Below are 18082 nucleotides of genomic sequence, written 5' to 3'. Positions count from 1 at the left end.
CTGAGTAGCTTCAACCTTACTCGGCATCTGCGATCAGTTCAGTGCTTGTCGTTCCTGGTTTGACGTCACAAACACACCCAGCGTTCGGCCAGACACTCCTCCGTTTCTCCAGCCACTACCGCGTTTTTTCCGGAAACGGTAGCGTTTTTATCCACACGCCCATAAAACGCAGTGTTTCCGCCCAGTAACACCCATTTCCTGTCAATCACACTACGATCGCCGGAGCGAAGAAAAAGCCGTGAGTAAAAATACTATCTTCATAGCAAAATTACTTGGCGCAGTCGCAGTGCGAACATTGCGCATGCGTACTAAGCAGAAAAACGCTGCGATGCGAAGAAAAATACAGAGCGAACGACTCGGAATGAGGGCCATCATGTGGACATTTGAAATGTCGACGTTCTCTAATGTTGACATTTTATCTATCAAGACCAAAACATTGACAGACCATTTTTGGGCTGTCATTAAGGCATTGGGTATGCAATGCCAGTGGCCGGGCTCCCAGTGGTCAGCCTACCGATGCCGGGATCAAGGGCCCAAGAATGCCGAAACGAAACCCCTTGCGGGCTCGGTGGCTCTCTGCGCTCACCACAAGTTCTATTCCCCTATTAGCCGGGACTCCGGCTGGCGGCATTGTCAGTGGTCGGGATTTCGGGGTCGGTATCCTGACCGCCGGGATCCCGACTGCCGGCAATATAACTACATCCCGTTTTTAAAGTTAGGGCTAGCGTTAGGTTTAGGCTAAAATATAATGAAAAAAAATGTACGTCAACATTCTGACATCGAAATTATGAACATGGCGGCATTCAGAACATGACGACATTTTCCCTGACGACCTATTGCCCATGTTAACAATCAGACTGTCGACATTCTAGGTTCGATACAATTAGGTGCGAGTTTGCGAATGCGAGTATGTTTCATGAATCTTGCAGACTTTGCATGAATACGCGCATCAGAGAAATGCGCGATCCAATAAAAAAAGTCTTATTTGTTGTACCCGCTAAGAAGGGGTACAAATTGTGTACAAAATGCGACTTGGGAGAAGTGCATGAAAAAGTGGGCAGACCTTCCTGGACCCCAACAAAATGAGAACAAAGTGAGTAAATTACACAGCTAATTGACTTTTCTTCTTAAAAGGAGTCAAATGGCTGATTTGTGCATTTTTAAAACAACAGTTAAAAAAAATATAAAAAGCAAATGAATTTTGATAACTAGAAACTAATTAAACAACAAAAGTAGAAAAAAAGGTGATTTGTGGGTAATTTGAGACAATTTTACATTTAACAAAAACAAACCCAAAAATATAAAAAGCAATTATTTCTCATTGAATTAAAGACTTAAAAGAAAAATGAGTGCATAAAAAATCCCATAGATTGTAAGCTTGCAAGCAGGGCCTTCCTACCTCTATGTCTGTCTGTTTTTACCCAGTTTTGTTCTATTACTGTTGTTCTAATTGTAAACCGCAACGGAATATGCCGCGCTATATGAGAAACTGTTAATAAATAAATGATAATAAATAAAAACAAAAATAGTTGATTGTGGGGTAATCTGAGGCTATTTGTGGGATGACACTGGAACACCTGGGGAAATATATGTAAACACTGGAGAACATATAAACCCCACACAGATAATGCATTGGAAATGTCTGTGTGTACAGCCTTGTCTGTGTGCATAGGACTATATGATCGGCATTGTCTGTATACAGTACTGTCTGTGTGTGCTGTATGGTGCTGTACTGTGGGGGCTATTCAGAGATAGACACAGATGGGCGAAAATGAACGACCGATCTTCGTCTGCCTGCGCACGTGACCTATCATAATGCGATCGCATCCCAGATCGATGCATTCGCATTATGAATGACAGGTAATGGGTGTTTGGGGACGGCAACGCAGCATTGGGGGGAGGGGAGCAGGAAACACAGGCATGTCAGGGTTGTTTTCAGGACGGCCTGTTGATGTCGCCTGTGTTTCCTGTGACGGGAAACATGGCAGCGGTGCATCTGTATATGCAGCCTGGCTGCGTATACTGGAGCCAACCTCTGTTTAGAGGTTTTTTTGAATAGCGATCGCATCGCCCTGTGGTGGGCGGCACCCCAGCATGGGATTTTATAGGTAGCAGTTTTTGCTAATTTAGCAAAAGCTGCTCCCAACTCTGAATAACCCCCTGTATTTGCGTACATCATTGTCTGGATGTACACTGTTGGAGAATATGGGGGTCATTCCGACCCGTTCGCACGCAGCAGTTTGTCGCTGCAGTGCGAACGGGTCTGGAATGCACATGTGCGGCAGCCCCACTGCGCATGCGCGTGGTTGCCCGGCGACAGGGGTCACCGGGTTACGTCGCGCTCAACGAAGAAAGCGGTCGCAGAGCCGACCGCAAGAAGATTGTCAGAAAGAAGGCGTTCCTGGGCATCTCCGGACCGTTGCCAGCCGTTTTCGGGGAGTGGAGAAGAAAACGCAGGCGTGTCCAGGAGAACGGAGGGCGGATGTCTGACGTCAAAGCCGGCTCCAGCATCGCTGAGATCGTCGCGCAGGGTAAGTATGTCCAGGGCTAGTCTTGATCTGCTTGAAATTTTTAAGCATAGCAGGACTGCACAAGCGATCGCAGCCCTGCTAAGCTAAAATACACTCCCCCATAGGCGTGGACTAGCTGATCGCAGCAGCAGCAAAAAGTTGCTGGCTGCGATCAATTCGGAATGACCACCCATGGGTTAATATTAAGAGTAAATGCTCTGCCATCTACTTGCTGCTTGTGTTTAACAAATAACAATCACAGCAAAGAGAACGTTTTCGCATATACTGTGATGTGTATTTTCTCTTTTTCCCCACTCACCTCTACCTGCACCCTCCAGCTACGGCTACAGTGAGTGTATGAAGAACACTTTCTGCCTCCGAATATTTGCAGCATGACTATCCCGTGTGACTCGTCACGGTCTGCAGCCTCTATTCCACAGCCTGTAAGCTTATCCTCAGGACAGGTGTGCACAGCTTCAGTATGAGAAAATAAACCCTTTATACACAGCGTTCCGGTCTTCCTTCCTAGTACTGATAATCATTACAGCATCCTTCCGAAGTCTATTGATTCACTGACTTCAAAAGTTAAAACACAATAAATGAAGATAGCTAACTTATTGCTATTTCACTTGTAGCCAAGTCTATTCCATCCCAACATGACACAATGCTCTGCTCCTGGACTTTCCTCATAATGTGTGATGCCGACACCTGTTTTGAACAGGATAATGCATAAGAAAGGGGTTTCACCACGGGTGATGACACTCTGTCCCTCCTGGAGAGGGTCATGTTGGGAGGTATGCAAGTCTATTATTAAGTCTTGGCAGCAACAACAACAACAATGTAATCCCAGCACAATAATGTTTCAGTGGAATATACAGTGACATAGTTGATATTTTCTTTAAATCTGTTTTTATCAATAAATGCTCTCAGTTGCCAGTGTCGGACTGGGGCATGGTGGGCCCACTGGGGAAATGCAGTTGAAAGAGCCCATGTTTAAGGGGTGGGGTCAGCAAATCATTATGTGAATGTTGGTGTAGTTTCTATAGAATGAGCCAAGCAACCTTGGGGGTAATTCTGAGTTGATCGCAGCAGGAACTTTGTTAGCAGTTGGGCAAAACCATGTGCACTGCAGGGGAGGCAGATATAACATGTGCAGAGAGAGTTAGATTTGGGTGGGTTATTTTGTTTCTGTGCAGGGTAAATACTGGCTGCTTTATTTTTACACTGCAAATTAGATTGCAGATTGAACACACCCCACCCAAATCTAACTCTCTCTGCACATGTTATATCTGACCCCCCTGCAGTGCACATGGTTCTGCCCAACTGCTAAAAAATTTCCTGCTGCGATCAACTCAGAATTACCCCCCTTATTTATCAGTGGTGCTGCTCCACCAGAGTACCTCGTGCAGTGGGGCCCACCGGGGATTTTCCCCATGTGGGTCAGTCCGACACTGTCAGCGGTCACAGTCTTAGGTGAAGCTATCCTCCACCTCCACCTGAATTATTCATGGCATGGATACAACAAGGTCCTGGAAACATTCCTCACAGACTCTGACCCAGTGGCATCAGGAGGGGGGTGGGGTGGCACGCACTGAAATTCCAGCTCCATTGCAGTGACAGGAGCGGGTGCTGCAGTGTGACAATCTCCTGCAGCACCCGCTCCCATCACTGAAGAGGAGCTGAGTGCTGACACTGCAGGGAGCCCAGTTTCTGGGGGCAGTCCAGCATCTCAGGGGATGCAGAGCTGCCCCCGGAGTGATGTCATCAGAATTTCCACGAGGCCACCCCCTCCAATTTAGGCCACACCCCCTTTTGGCCACGGGCTACAGAGTGACACCAGACCTGGTGACGCCCCTGCTCTGACCCATGGCGACATGACAGCGCCACACGGTTACAGCAGATGTATCGGCTGCACTTTAATGCTGTGAGTTCCCCGTTCCATCACAGGTGGAAGTCACTAATAGGGGATGGGCAGACTGTGGCCATAAAGGGATGCACATGGCTATAAAGTATACTCAGGTAGGCTGTGGCATTTAAACAATCTTTAATTGGTATTAAGGGGCCTAATGTGTGCTGAGAAAACATCCCCTACACCATGACACCACCAGCATCCTGAATCATTGACACTAGGCAGGACGGATGCATGGATTCATATAGTTCACAGCAAGTTCTTGAAGCTGCATGTCATAGCAGCCTCAAGACGTGTCAGACCAGTTGATGTTTTACCACTCAGTGCAGTGTTGGCGAGCCTGTGCCCACTCTAGCTAGTTTCCCGTTCTTAGCTGACAACATTGAAATGCAGTGTGTACCTCTGCTGCGGTATCCCATCCATTTCAAGGTTCAACAAGCTGCACCTTCAGAGATGCTCTTCTGTACACCACTGTTACGCATGGTTATTTGAGTTATTGTCGCCTTCCTATCACCTTTAACAAGTAATTTTTGCCAACAGGATTGCCGCTCGCTGTTTTTTGCACCCTTCTCTGTAAACTGTAGTGGCTGTAGAGATTATTGTGCATTAAGATGAGCAGTTTCTGACATAATAATACCATCCGTCTGCTCCATCAATAAAACACTGGTCAATTAACATAGACTACACTTTTCTTCATTCTGGTGTTTGGTCTGAGCGACAACTGAACCTCTTGACCGTGTCTGCATGCTTTTTATGTTGTTGCCTCATGATTGAATGACTCTGTATTTGTATTAATGTGCAGATGTACATGATAAAGTGGCCACTCAATCTTTCCCACATAAACTACGCAATGTTTTCCCATGAAAGACCATTTCATCTAGATACTTTTACAATAGCTCACATTGTTTAAAATATGTCCTAAAATAATGGCTTCCTATTGGCTAAAATTAATAGCATGTGTAGGAACAGCTTATGTTGGACCTAAAAGAACATAAGTTGGATATGTAGTGTAAGATACCACTTTTAAATTTTACTTTTCCCCTGGACAGTGTTGTCGGACCAAGAGAATCCCAAATAGTGCAGAAAAATAATTTCATATTGCTGCTGTAGGCTTTGATAGCAAATGATGGGTAATGGGGAAAATGTGCAAAACTTCATGAACTGACCCTTAAGAGCACTGAGAAATACTGTATCATGGGCCAAATGTAATAGGGTGGCAAAAGTGGAGATTTTTAGATGATTTTGCCATAGCATTTAACGGCAAAATCAGGTATTTACAAAGAATGTCTATGAGAGATCTGCATTATACTTTTGAAAAGGACGTTGGCATTCTATTCCATAAAAGGTGGCACATGATTGGCTGGAAGCTGTTTTACTGTATTTGCTTCTTCAAAAGGCAGCAAAGGGGTGTGTTTAATACACTATTGAAAAGGACGTTGGCATTCTATTCCATAAAAGGTGGCACATGATTGGCTGGAAACTATTTTACTGTATTTGCTTCTTCAAAAGGCAGCAAAGGGGTGTGTTTAATACACTAAGAAAACTGCATCTAACCAGGGAATTCCGGTCTGATGCTTCCGAAACAGTTAAGTTCTTGGCGAAACGGCCGTCTCCTTCCAATCAATCTGAATCCAGTAGCACACTATAGAGTATGATCCCCTGCATGCGTTTATAGTGCAAGATTTCCGCATTACCTATGTTTGATGGAATTTGAGCAAGAACGTATAGAACAGGTTACATAGAAAGATAGAGACGCTTTTTGCTGTGTCTGTGTCTCTGTGTGTGTCTGTAGATTCCAATTGTGTCAAATGACAATTATTCAGCCAATTCTGCTAACCTAAGCTGTGGAACTGACTCTGCGGTGTGTTTAATTCACATTGAAGCCACCGTGTGGTCACGCACCCCTCTCCTGGTGGGGAACTGGAGCTGCAGTTGATGCCTGGTTGCTGGAGAGACTGACTTAAAAACGGCTTGTTACTAAGCTACTGACCAAATGCTGAATACAGACAATCAGTGCGCTCCCTGCTGTATCCAGCTCATTTATTTGCCCACTTCTCCCACGTTTATTGCATATTATCCTGACCCAGCTCCAGCCGTCCCCCAGTATTTATTTTGCTCTCAGCCAGAGAAAGTTTACCTGCACTATCCAAGGTACCATCAATCATTAACCTAGATAAGAGATTTGTTCTGTGTAGATAAGGGCACAGGTTGACAGAGAGATGAAAATGATGATTGATTTCATCTTAACTCTTAGCACCCCATGCCCTGACCCTCTCTGAATTCCAGTACTCCGTCAGCGACCATCCGGTCAATGATTTTCCAAAGTTTCCTCTTGACTCTTGAATTCTATCCACTAATTCTGATTTATTTAGACCGCTGATTTATTTAGACAGCTGTTAGTGCTGCGGTTCTCCATCTGATGTGGAACTACAGGTCCCAGCATGCAATGTGGGCCAAAAGTTGGGTAAGCAGGCTGAGACTTGCAGCATATTGCCAAAGCTTGACATTTGCTAAGTCACAGAACAAAATGCATATACATAGTTACATAGTTGTTGAGGATGAAAAAAGACAAATGTCCATCGAGTTCAACCTATATTATAATTTTTTATTTTTGTTTTATTTTTTTATGTTAATTAAATGCTGTATCCCTGGATATTTTTTTCCGCTAAGAATTTATCTAATCCATTTTTAAACTTATTGATTGAGTCCAACATTACAACCTTCTCTGGCAGAGAATTCCAAATCCTTACTGCTCTTACTGTGAAGAACCCTTTTCTCCGTTGAGTATGGAATTTATTTTTCTTCTAACCTCAGGGCGTGCCCTCGTGTCCTATGTAGTGTTTTTTTGGTAAACGAATCGTTTACTAAATCCTTGTATAGCTCCTAACTGTACTGAATCAGGCAGTTAGGGTTCATTTCAGGCAGCTCCCCCACCATATTGCCATTCTGCATGTGTGATAGGACACAACCCGGGAGTAAGCCCTGGGTCCCCGACCCTTTTCCCGACCAGGGTCAAAGAGCTGAGAATAGTAAGCCCTGGGTCCCCGACCCTTTTCCCGACCAGGGTCAAAGAGCTGAGAATTTGCTGGCTGCTAGACACGGCAAATTCCCGGGTCACATATCTGACAGGGGTATAGGAGGAAGTACGGGTGGTCTGTCACTTTGGAAGATCTAGGCACACTTACTGTACTAGGATGGCCTCTCCCCTTATTGCCGTAGCTTTGTGGATAATGATTCCTGTAGAACAATGTTTGGAATTATACTATAGGACCCTCGTTATAATGCTAAATCAATGTCCCTGCCCTTATTCCTTTATTGTATTATATTAAACACATCTCTATAATTGATCCTCTTAGATGTCAGTATTATTATTATTATTATTATTAATAAGATATGAGTGGGCCCCCTATTCTCCACGGTGTAGTAGTCTCTTCATTGTGCCGGGGTCTACATGCGCAGGTCTCCAGAAACATGGTGCCCCCCATGTTCCGGATACTAATTTCACTACTGCGCATGCGCTGCAGCCATTTTGGCTGTGACTTTTTGCCGCCACTGTAGCTTCCGAAGTTGGACTCCGGAAAAAGGTTAGTGTTAAAACATAGGTGCGGTGTGGGCCCTCCTGAACCCATGGGCCCATGTGCACGTCACACATTGCACCCACTATAGAAACACCAATATTCCTAGCTATATACTACATGCCTCTGCAGTATACTTTTAAAGAAATTAAAAATTAGAATAGTAAAAAGATTATTAAAGGTAACGGGGGTAATTCCAAGTTGATCGCAGCAGGATTTTTGTTAGCAATTGGGCAAAAAGCATGTGCACTGCAGGGGAGGCAGATGTAACATGTGCAGAGAGAGTTAGATTTGGGTGGGGTGTGTTCAATCTGCAATCTAATTTGCAGTGTAAAAATAAAACAGCCAGTATTTACCCTGCACAGAAACAATATAACCCACCCAAATCTAACTCTCTCTGCACATGTTATATCTGCCCCCCTGCAGTGCACATGGTTTTGCCCAACTGCTAACAAAGATCCTGCTGCGATCAACTTGGAATTACCCCCAACATGTGAGACAGTAGACAGTTGTTCGTAGTGAACCTTTCTGATGTAAGATAAAGGATGTGAAAAGCAGAGTCCCATTATATATTAAACACAGGGTCCAGTGTAAATACTTCACTTACTGGCTATAGACCTGAGAGTGATCTATAAAACATAACATCCAGAGGAAACAGACCAGTTTATGCTACTGCCATATCATAAAGCTGTATTTTCCCCAGAAAAGTGTCATAGAAGAGAGATAATCACGTGATCAGATGGGGCCCGGAGCATGATATGAGTGTATAAAGGGGCTGAATCAGACCTGATCGGTGCTGTGCACAGCAGCCGATCAGGTATGAACTACGCCGGCGCCGGCGTAGCCCTGCGATTGCCACTGCCTGATTGACAGGCAGAGGTGGTAGCTGGACGGGAGGGGGCGGGCTGGCGGCATTTGGCCGCCATTTAGGGGACGCGGTCCGGGCATCGCAGACGTGCTCGGTCTGTTGGGGGGGGGGGGGGGGCGGCCCACGGCGGCTGCGGGACGTCACATGCAGGAGCTGCGCTGGCTGGGAGCTACTCCTAAAGTACAAAAGCATCGCCGCTGTGTGATGCTTTTGTACTTGTGCGACGGGGCAGGGACTGACATGCGGGGCGGGCTAGCCCTGTGCTGGGCGTCCCCCCGCATGTCAGTGTGACTGATCGTAGATGTGTAGCACATCTACGATCAGGTCTGAATTAGCCCCAATGTTGCTTAGGATTCTTGGAACATTGTCTACATTGTGTCTGTAGTCATGTATGCTAAGCTCGGACTAGGTGAAAGTCAATGAGTTTCCTTTTGGATGCAGAGAAAGCGTTTACATACTTGCTCTGTTGTACTGTAATAAATCTATCACACAGTTTTTTACTGTCTTTAACCAAAATGTACTCGTATGTCTTTAAAACACTTCTTTTCAATGAATATTAAGTTATCAAACCCTAGAGCAGTGTTTTTCACCAACTCCAGCAACTAACAGTGCATGTTTTTCAGATTTCCTCAATAACATAACTGAAATAATTAGCACCACCTATGGATACAAAATGTGTTAGCGGGTGTAGTAGGGTATGCCGGTGGCTGGGCTCCCAGCGACCAGCATATCGGCGCCGGAATCCCGACCGCCAGCATACCAACAGCTGGGCGAGCGCAAATGAGCCCCTTGCGGGCACAGTGGTGCGCTACACACGCCACGCTATCTATTCTCCCTCCAGGGTGGTCGTGGACCCCCAAGAGGGAGAAAAGGTGTCGGTATGCTGGCGGTCGGGATTCCGGCACTGGTATGCTTGTCATCGGGAGCCTGGCCGCCTGCAAACAGAAGACCACCCGTGTTAGCCAGTAATGAGTACACCTGTGCCACAACTCGAAGATCTGGGATACAGACAGCGGGATATATGTGATGCAGACAGAGCAGGGATTCTGGGATACAGACACAGGATTCTTGGATACAGACAGAGCTGGGATTCTGGGATACAGACAGAGCTGGGATTCTGGGATACAGACAGAGCTGGGATTCTGGGATACAGACAGAGATGGGATTCTGGGATACAGACGCAGGATTCTTGGATACAGACAGAGCTGGGATTCTGGGATACAGACGCAGGATTCTGGGATACAGACAGAGCTGGGATTCTGGGATACAGACGCAGGATTCTGGGATACAGACAGAGCTGGGATACAGACGCAGGATTCTGGGATACAGACAGAGCTGGGATTCTGGGATACAGACAGAGCTGGAATTCTGGGATACAGACGCAGGATTCTGGGATACAGACAGAGCTAGGATTCTGGGATACAGACAGAGCTGGGATTCTGGGATACAGACAGAGCTGGAATTCTGGGATACAGACAGAGCTGGGATTCTTGGATACAGACAGAGCTGGGATTCTGGGATACAGACAGAGCTGGGATTCTGGGATACAGACGCAGGATTCTGGGATACAGACAGAGCTGGGATTCTGGGATACAGACAGAGCTGGGATTCTGGGATACAGACAGAGCTGGGATTCTGGGATACAGACAGAGCTGCAATTCTGGGATACAGACGCAGGATTCTGGGATACAGACAGAGCTGGGATTCTGGGATACAGACAGAGCTGGAATTCTGGGATACAGACGCAGGATTCTGGGATACAGACAGAGCTGGGATTCTGGGATACATACGCAGGATTCTGGGGTACAGACAGAGCTGGAATTCTGGGATACAGACGCAGGATTCTAGGATACAGACAGAGCTGGGATTCTGGGATACAGACGCAGGATTCTAGGATACATACAGAGCTGGGATTCTTGGATACAGACAGAGCTGGGATTCTGGGATACAGACAGAGCTGGGATTCTGGGATACAGACAGAGCTGGGATTCTGGGATACAGACAGAGCTGGAATTCTGGGATACAGACGCAGGATTCTAGGATACAGACAGCTGGGATTCTGGGATACAGACAGAGCTGGGATTCTGGGATACAGACACAGGATTCTAGGATACATACAGAGCTGGGATTCTGGGATACAGACAGAGCTGGGATTCTGGGATACAGACAGAGCTGGGATTCTGGGATACAGACAGAGCCAGAGTTCTGGGATACAGACAGAGCTGGGATTCTGGGATACAGACAGAGCCAGAGTTCTGGGATACAGACAAATCAGGAATTCTAGGTTACAGAGAGCCAGGACTCTGGGATACAGAGCTGGGATTCTAAGATACAGACAGTCGGGATTCTGGGATACAGAGAGCCAGGGTTATGGGATACAGAAGGAGCAGGGATTCCCGCATACAGAGAGCAGAAGGATTCTGGGATACAAGCAGATTGGGCAAACAGACACGGCAGGGATTGTGAGTTTCAGAAACGTCAGGGATTCTGAATTACAGGCACAACCTGTGATTTATCGGAAGAAAACTAAATATAACGCACTATACACAGCTGTTTGAGCCAGGCATTCTGTAATAGAAGTAAAGACTCTTTGTAGCCTGAGAGTGAAAATAAAATAAGATAGAAATCTAATCAGAAGATAAGAAAAACCAACCACAGATTATCAGACACAATATCACATATAAGCAGGAGTGTGTATTGCCAAGTCGTCTTCATGAACTTCTGTCCAATGTAACAATAAATTCTTATCTTCCTGAATGATAATGATTTCCAATTAAAGCCAAGAATTAAAATATCAGCCACAAGGGAAGAGTAAAATCACACGTGGATCAACAGCATGTTAAGAATTAATTACTCACCCGCAGGAGATGAGGAAAGACAATGATTCTGTTGGACTCTATGATAATGTGCTCCGCTGTCCTTACTATAGTGGAGAGTCTTCCTATATTCAGCAGGTCTGCAAAATTATGTCTACGCAGCTGTTATCGGAATACAAGTCTCAGCATGCAGAGGCTGGCAGGTTATTCTGCAAGTTGTAGTCCTACATCAATGGGAGGGGAAGGGGGGGGGGGGGCTCACTTGCTAACTTCCATCTTCATAGTCACAGTATGAGTTTATCCCTCATTGTACTGACTACAGGAAACGAAGATATTTCCACCCATACTGCTTTTGTACATTAATAGTTCTATTTACAAAATAATAATGTCATAATAAATAAATAATAATAATAATAATAATAATAATAATGATGCATGCTTGTGCCTGAGTACCACAGACAAACTTGGCTTACCTGAATAGGTAGCTCTCTTCACTGATCTTCTTAGCAAGATCCCCATGTCCCCAAATATTTCTCTGCTCACATTATAGAGATACCCAGCCCCACAGATATCCTGGCACAGATCTCCTGCTGTGTCGCCCAGTAGTAGTATTACCGTCCACCTCTCAGTCCCGGATCATCGGCTGTGTTCCAGGAGCATCCGCACTCTCAGGTCTTTGCAGTGGGTTTATAATGAAATCCCATGCTGTGAGGTTACTGTGATTGTATAGCCTTTGTCAGTACAGGCTGACAGCGCTCACTGTCTATGACCCATTCAGCAGAGGAACAGCCTGGCTTCTGTGTTCAGTCATGTGGATGAAACACTATATTGGGATCCTTAGCAGTGTAGGGACTTTGTGAACCCTCCTGCACAACAGGTGTAACCTTTATCCTTTTCTGGTACGCTGGGCGATGATGCCTGGAAACACAGCAAGCGAGGAACTAATAAGGATCTGCAGCATATATACTGTATGTATATATATATATATATGTATATATGAAATGTCTTTGCCTCTGTGCAGGACCAGTCTGTGCGGAGAGCAGAGCACAAACACACACAGCACAGTCTAGCTCCACTCTGGACTTATTACACACTGCTCTGCCAAGTCAAGTGTGTGATTGATTCAGCCACTGTGGGGAGAGGAAGGTGTGCTATGGATTTCCATTTGAAATGATCGGCGTTTGTCAAGCCCTTGATACTCCAGTCACTCAAAGAGAAGAGGAAGAGGTGGGTGACACGGAGTAAGCAACGCTGAAACCGTACCAAAGTGAAATGCCATTATATATTAATGCCTGCAGGGGACCCTTAGGGCTCGATCACACAAGTACTTATTCTAGCCATTTAACATGTGTTCTTCAAGCCTTTTGAACGCGCATCGATGCTGATAGCCAAAATTAATTATTTATTTATTACCAGTTATTTATATAGCGCACACTTATTCTGCAGCGCTTTACAGAAAATATTTGCCCATTCACATCAGTCCCTGCCCCAGTGGAGCTTACAATCTATGGGGGTAATTCCGAGTTGTTCGCTAGCTGTTTTCATTTTCAGCGCAGTGATTAGGTAAAAAAGCGTCACTTCTGCGCATGCGTATGGGACGTAATGCGCACGCGCGACGTACTTTCACAACAGCCGATGCAGTTTCACACAAGGTCTAGCGACGCTTTTCAATCGCACTGCTGGCCGCAGAGTGATTGACAGGAAGTGGGTGTTTCTGGGAGGTAACTGACCGTTTTCGGGGAGTGTGTGTAAAAACGCAGGCGTGTCAGATACAAACGCAGGCGTGCCTGGGGAAACGCAGGCGTGGCTGGCCGAACGCAGGGCGTGTTTGTGACGTCAAAGCAGGAACTAAATAGTCTGAAGTGTTTGCAAGCTAGGAGTAGGTCTGGAGCTGCTCAGAAACTGCACAATCTTTTTTTGTAGCAGCGCTGCGATCCTTTCGTTCGCACTTCTGCTAAGCTAAGATACACTCCCAGAGGGCGGCGGCTTAGCGCTTGCACGGCTGCTAAAAGCAGCTAGCGAGTGAACAACTCGGAATGAGGGCCAATATTCCCTACCACATGTACACACAAATTCATGCTAGGGTTAATTTTTGTTGGGAGCTAATTAACCTACCAGTATATTTTTGGATTGTGGGAAGAAACCGGAGTACCCGGAGGAAAATATACAAACTCCACACAGTTAGGGCCATGGTGGGAATCAAACCCATGTCCTCAGTGCTGTGAGGCAATAATGCTAACCATTACACCATCCGTACTGCCCATTACATTATTAATGTAAGTGAATGGACCTGTATGCAGGTGGCTTGTGACAAGTGTCGTCTTTGTGCTGATTTCAAATATGGTTTCAGTGTATAGAGATATTAGCACTCAGTAAAATATTATGGGAGCACGAAGCCTTGGAGAGAGCTAAAGTACGAACCAATCAGCTCCTAAATGCCATGTTACAGGCTGTGTTTGAAAAATGATGGTTAGGAGGTGATTGTCTGTTACTCTCTCCACTATATCACTCTCCAAGGCTTAGTATATCTCCCCCAAAGGGCCAAACTCTGTACTTTATTTGGGAACCCAAAATGCCAAGAAAGTGCTGTGGTGATGTAACTTGTGTCACGTGACTCGTGAAAGTGCTCCGTTACGGAACATACAACTGTCGGTGTAGATGCAGCAGACTGCAAACATATATGTATTACATGGGATAATGTACTCCATACTGTAAAATCAAAAGCGGTCTCTGACATTTATAAAATAAGATGGCCTCACGTAGGACTCCCTTGGCACTTAACTGGCAAAGTCACAAGGGGTGGGCTTTCCCTGATGCGACCACGGTAATCCCCCCCCCCCTATGGCCAACTCAACTATACTCTGAATTACGGGGGAGGGAGCTCTATAATCACTGGGGATGTGAGGGGTTACTGCTAATAGGTACTTCTTACCACTAGGGGGCGAGTGAGGGGTTATAGTACTACTAGGGAGGCCAATCCCGGGCTGTTTTTTCAATCCCGGGATCCCGGGATTGCAGTAGGGATCATTGAAGGTTGTAGGGAGCAGCGCTGGAGGGAGGGTGTAGGTAGCGGTGCAGGAGGGAGGGTGTAGGTAGCGATGCAGGAGGTAGGGAGGGTGTAGGTAGCGGTGCGGGAGGGTGGGTGTAGGTGGCGTTGTGGGAGGGCGGGTGTAGGTAGCGGCGCGGGAGGGTTAGTAGCGGCACGGGAGGGAGGAAGGCTGTAGGTAGCGGCACGGGAGGGAGGGTGGGTGTAAGTAATAACAGTTACTATTAGGCGGGTGGCCGCGGCAGCCATGGACACACTGAACGCGGCGGCATTTCAAATGAAGCGCCGGCTGCCAGCCAACCAGAGCTGGCGGACCGGCAGCCAATCAGGGAAGCGGCCGCAGCAGTCGCTCCTGATTGGCTGCCGCTGCTGCGGCAGCTTCCCTGATTGGCTGCCGGTCCGCCAGCTCTGATTGGCTGGTGGCTGGCGCTACATTTGAAGTGCCGCCGCGTTCAGCTTGTCCATGGCTGCCGCCCACCTAATGTTAGTAAGTAATATTACTTACACCCACCCTCCCGCACATGCGCAATGTAATCCCTTGAATCCCGGGATTGGAGGCTCCAATCCCGGGATTCAAATCCCGGCATTTTTGGGTCCAAATCCCGTGATCCCACCGATCCCGATCCCGGGATTGGCCTCCCTAAGTACTACGTGAGTTTACTGCCAGTTAGGAGACAGAGTAATACATCAATGGCTACTTATGGGCACTGGATGTGTGTGGGGAATATACTACTATTGTGGGGGGGTGGGGATGAGGCTGATGCCACTGGTGGGGGGGGGGTTAATGGTAAATAGATGATAGCAATGAGGTGGTGCTAGACTTACCTTATGCTGGGTATATACTGATCGATATATCAGCCGTTCAGATTATGGCCGATATATCATGGGTGCATTGGCGGGTGGTGTATCAGCGATATATCTGTGAACAACGTCAGTCACAGACATTGCGTTGGCCTTGCAGCACAGGTGATGACCAGATATATCTATAGATCAGTGACGTGCGGTGAAGGGAGGCAGAGCCTTTCCTGTTAGACTAACATTTGCGCCAGTTTTGACTGTATAAAATAAGAATTTACTTACCGATAATTCTATTTCTCGTAGTCCGTAGTGGATGCTGGGGACTCCGTAAGGACCATGGGGAATAGCGGCTCCGCAGGAGACTGGGCACAAAAGTAAAAGCTTTAGGACTACCTGGTGTGCACTGGCTCCTCCCCCTATGACCCTCCTCCAAGCCTCAGTTAGGACACTGTGCCCGGACGAGCGTACACAATAAGGAAGGATTCATGAATCCCGGGTAAGACTCATACCAGCCACACCAATCACACCGTACAACTTGTGATCTGAACCCAGTTAACAGCATGATAACAGAGGAGCCTCTAGAAAAGATGGCTCACTACAACAATAACCCGATTTAGTTAACAATAACTATGTACAAGTATTGCAGACAATCCGCACTTGGGATGGGCGCCCAGCATCCACTACGGACTACGAGAAATAGAATTATCGGTAAGTAAATTCTTATTTTCTCTGACGTCCTAAGTGGATGCTGGGGACTCCGTAAGGACCATGGGGATTATACCAAAGCTCCCAAACGGGCGGGAGAGTGCGGATGACTCTGCAGCACCAATGAGAGAACTCCAGGTCCTCCTCAGCCAGGGTATCAAATTTTTAGAATTTTACAAACGTATTTGCTCCTGACCAAGTAGCTGCTCGGCAAAGTTGTAAAGCCGAGACCCCTCGGGCAGCCGCCCAAGATGAGCCCACCTTCCTTGTGGAGTGGGCATTTACAGATTTTTGGCTGTGGCAGGCCTGCCACAGAATGTGCAAGCTGAATTGTACTACAAATCCAACGAGCAATAGTCTGCTTAGAAGCAGGAGCACCCAGCTTGTTGGGTGCATACAGAATAAACAACGAGTCAGATTTTCTGACTCCAGCCGTCCTGGAAACCTATATTTCCAGGGCCCTGACAACGTCTAGCAACTTGGAGTCCTCCAAGTCCCTAGTAGCCGCAGGCACCACCATAGGTTGATTCAGGTGAAACGCTGAAAACCACCTTAGGGAGAAACTGAGGACGAGTCCTCAATTCCGCCCTGTCCGAATGGAAAATCAGATGAGGGCTTTTACAGGATAAAGCCGCCAATTCTGACACGCACCTGGCCCAGGCCAGGGCCAACAGCATGACCACTTTCCATGTGAGATATTTTAACTCCACATATTTAAGTGGTTCAAACCAATGTGACTTTTGGAACCCAAAAACTACATTGAGATCCCAAAGTGCCACTGGAGGCACAAAAGGAGGCTGTATATACAGTACCCCTTTTACAAACGTCTAAACTTCAGGTACTGAAGCTAGTTCTTTTTGGAAGAAAATTGACAGGGCCGAAATTTGAACCTTAATGGACCCCAATTTCAGACCCATAGACACTCCTGTTTGCAGGAAATGTAGGAATCGACCTAGTTGAAAATTCCTCCGTCGGGGCCTTACTGGCCTCGCACCACGCAACATATTTTCGCCAAATGCGGTGATAATGTTTTGCGGTTATATCCTTCCTGGCTTTGATCAGGATAGGAATGATTTCATCCGGAATGCCTTTCTCCTTCAGGATCCGGCGTTCAACCGCCATGCCGTCAAACGCAGCCGCGGTAAGTCTTGGAACAGACAGGGTCCTTGCTGGAGCAGGTCCCTTCTTAGAGGTAGAGGCCACGGATCCTCCGTGAGCATCTCTTGAAGTTCCGGTTACCAAGTCCTTCTTGGCCAATCCGGAGCCACGAATATAGTGCTTACTCCTCTCCATCTTATAATTTTCAATACCTTGGGTATGAGAGGCAGAGGAAGGAACACATACACTGACTGGTACACCCACTGTGTTACCAGAGCGTCTACCGCTATTGCCTGAGGGTCCCTTGACCTGGCGCAATACTTGTCGAGTTTTATAAACATGTGGAAGACTTCTGGGTGAAGTCCCCACTCTCCCGGGTGGAGGTCGTGTCTGCTGAGGAAGTCTGCTTCCCAGTTGTCCACTCCCGGAATGAATACTGCTGACAGTGCTATCACATGATTTTCCGCCCAGCGAAGAATCCTTGCAGCTTCTGCCATTGCCCTCCTGCTTCTTGTGCCACCCTGTCTGTTTACGTGGGTGACTGCCGTGATGTTGTCCGAATGGATCAACTCCGGGTGACCTTGAAGCAGAGATCTTGCTGAGCTTAGAGCATTGTAAATGGCCCTTAGCTTCAGGATATTTATGTGAAGTGATGTCTCCAGGCTTGACCATAAGCCCTGGAAAATCCTTCCCTGTGTGACTGCTCCCCAGCCTCGCAGGCTGGCATCCGTGGTCACCAGGACCCAGTCCTGAATGT

General features: G+C 46.8%; 1 protein-coding gene across 2 annotated transcripts in view; it reads right to left on the bottom strand.

Annotated features, from left to right (window-relative positions):
- SSTR5 (somatostatin receptor 5) overlaps positions 1-12900 on the bottom strand; it is a 55268-nt gene extending 42368 nt beyond the window's left edge. Inside the window, exon 1 of one of the 2 annotated variants that reach the window (XM_063934871.1) lies at positions 12152-12900. The gene's annotated coding sequence lies outside the window, so the exon portion shown is untranslated. Of the gene's footprint in view, positions 1-11720; positions 11795-12151 lie in introns of those variants that run through there. The other variant, XM_063934872.1, reaches the window with a different exon arrangement.
- Between the last annotated feature and the right edge of the window lie 5182 nt (positions 12901-18082).

This window comes from Pseudophryne corroboree, chromosome 7, assembly GCF_028390025.1.
Source record: "Pseudophryne corroboree isolate aPseCor3 chromosome 7, aPseCor3.hap2, whole genome shotgun sequence".
NCBI classification, from domain to species: domain Eukaryota; kingdom Metazoa; phylum Chordata; class Amphibia; order Anura; family Myobatrachidae; genus Pseudophryne; species Pseudophryne corroboree.
This window is presented reverse-complemented; position numbering and strand designations above follow the sequence as displayed.